Raw genomic sequence first — 3,012 nt, 5'->3', positions numbered from 1 at the left:
CTGCTGGCAGACCCCTGCCCCCTCCCTTTTCTGGCTTCTTGGTTCCTCCGCCTTAGTCTCCCCTGCAACCTCCCCTGGAAACTCCCGCTGAAACTCCCCTGTTAGCAGCTCTGTTTGCTGGCTCCTGTGCCGCTGCATCATCATGTCCATTTGCTCCCCCTTTAGCCTCAACGTTGCATCCTGCCTCTTCTCATCATGCTCACTTAATGCTTTCCTGGTCTCTGCCACTGAATGCCTCCTGGCATTCAGCTGTGCCCTATTGGTGCGGGAGGACTGCATGAGCTCGGAAAACATGTTATCGCAAATGCGTTTCAACATCCCCAATGGTTTTTTTCTGGTCTGGGAATAAATTCCTTGCTGCAGCCGTTTAAACAGATTGGTGTTCCTGAAGACACAAGTGTCATGAAACCTTCCCTGCCAACCCATGTTGATGTTGGTGAAATGTCCCTTGTGATTCACCAGTGCTTGCAGCACCACTGAAAAGTATCCCTTACGGTTTATGTACTGGCTGTCCTAGTGCTCCGGTGCCAAGATAGATTGAACCCATATCCCTATCTCCCCACCACAGTTAGGGAATCCCATTGCAGCAAAGCCATCCAATATGACCTGCACATGTCACTACCTTTGGTAGCAGCAGCTCAGTGATTGCTTTGGTTACTTGAATCGCAGCAGCCCCCACAGTAGATTTGCCTACTCCAAATTGATTCCCGACTGACCAGTAGCTGTCTGGTGTTTCAAGCTTCCACAGGATTATCGCCACTCGCTTATCAATTGTGAGGGCTGCTCTCATTTTGGTGTCTTTGTGCTTCAGGGCAGGGCACAGCAAGTCACAAAGTTCTATGAAAGTGGCCCTACGGATACAAAAGTTTTGCAGCCACTGGGAATCATCCCACATCTGCAACACTCTGTGGTCCCACTGGTTTCCTGGGCCCAGAATCGGCGTTCCATGGCATGAACCTGCCCCATTAACACCACGATCCCCAAAGCACCAGGGCCCGTGGTTTGAGAGAATTCTGTGTCCATGTCCTTATCACTCTTGTCGTCACACTGCCGCCTCCTCCTCACCTTGTTTTGCAGGTTCTGGTTCAACATCAGCTGCACAATAATGCATGAGGTGTTTACAATGTTCATGGCTGCTGCATTGAGCTGAGCGGGCTCCATGCTTGTCATGGTATGGTGTCTGCACAGGTAACCCAGGAAAAAAGGCATGAAACTGTTGTCTGCTGTTGCTTTCACAGAGGGAGGGGGAGGGGGCCTGATGACATGTACCCAGAACCACCCACAACAATGTTTTCTGCCTCATCAGACTTTAGGATCTCAACCCAGAATTCCAGTGGGTGGGGGAGACTGCGGGAACTATGGGATAGCTATGGGATAGCTACCCACAGTGCAACGCTCCAGAAGTTGACACTAGCTTCAGTACTATGGACGCACACCACCGAATTAATGTGCTTAGTGTGGCCGCATGCACTCGACTTTATACAATCTGTTCCAAAAACCTATTTCTGTGAAATTGGAGTAATTCCATAGTGTAGATATACCCCTAGTAGTATCCCCAGATAAACCACTTTCCTATTGACTTCAGTGAGGTTTTTTCACAGGAAAACTGGGAATACAGCTGGAGCCATCTTTTAAGCTTTGCTCTTGTGGTTCTTATGATGCCAACAAAAGAGACAAGGTGGATGAGTTAATAGCTTTTGTTGGGCCAACTGCTGTCAGAGATAGAAGCTTTTAGACTACACCGAACTCTTCAGATATGAAACCTTCTCTCTCTCTCTCTCTCTCTCTCTCTCTCACCAACAGCAGTTTTCCCAATAAAAGATATTACCTCACCCATCTTGTCTCTTTAATAGTCTGTGACCAACAGGGCTACAACAACACTGCACAAGACCTTTTATAATTCTATCTGTGTGCAGTGGCCACCACCATTACTAAAATCATCACCGTTCTGCCTGTGAAATAGCATGGAACTATCGTACTAATGTTAATTCTTTGCAAAGGCAGTTCTGTATAAAAAAAAAAAATTGTGTCCTCTCTTTATAAAGCTTCCTGTGCAAATACATAAATGAAGCACTATTTATATTTATAGAGCTTTCAATGTTTCTATTTGAAACGGGAAGGGTTAGGTGTATTTCTGTTCTGCTAAATTAATTTAGGTATTTCTCCAGAATAAATTGAGGGGATGAGGGGGAGATTGATGGAAGTGTGAATTGTGTGTGTCTGGAGCTAAACTCTCTCTCTCTCTCTCTCTCTCTCTCTCCCCCTCTGGTGAAATTACTAGCCATACATACACAATGGAACAGTTTCAACAGAGGAGACAGAGACATCCACTCTGGAATACCAAACAGCCCAGTGGTTAGGGCACTCGTGGGAAACCTGGGTTCAAGTCCTTGTCCCCTATCAGGCAGAGTGGGGATTCCAACCCCCATATCCCACATTGAGCGTAAGGGGGCCATCACCACCTCCTCCAGCAAATGTAGGCGTATTCAGAGCATGTCTACTAGATCGAGTCCCAAAGCAAGAGAGGCAGGAGAACCTAGTTTTTGAATCTCACCAAGGTTTAGCCATGAGCTCGGTAGTGAGCTGCTGGACATCATCAGGACTTAGGTGACTATGTATGTGCCCAGCCACTGAAATTTAAGCACTTCTGTGATATTAAAGTGAAAACATAATTGGCACCTAACCCTGTAGGCTCCTAAAGTCTCTTGGGATCTGAGGGTTGGTTGTGTAAATGCCAATGTTGGACTTAATAGGTACTTAGGTGCAGGGGTGCTGGAACAATTTTTATAGTGGAAGTGCTGTGAGCCATTGAACCAAACTGTAAACCCTGCATATGATGGAAATCACTTCACGCCAGGGGTTACAGTAGCAGCCCCAGCACCGCTAGTTCCAGCACCTATGCTTAGGTGCCTATGTCCCCCTTCTGAATCTAGACTCCAAAGCACACTTTTCACAAAGGTGTGAATTCTGTGTTAGGCTGTGGCCCTGAAATAAAGAGTGTCATACCTGGGT

The sequence above is a fragment of the Chelonoidis abingdonii genome, chromosome 6 (genome assembly GCF_003597395.2).
Source record: "Chelonoidis abingdonii isolate Lonesome George chromosome 6, CheloAbing_2.0, whole genome shotgun sequence".
Taxonomy (NCBI): Eukaryota; Metazoa; Chordata; order Testudines; family Testudinidae; genus Chelonoidis; species Chelonoidis abingdonii.
Note: the sequence above shows the minus strand (reverse complement) of the source record.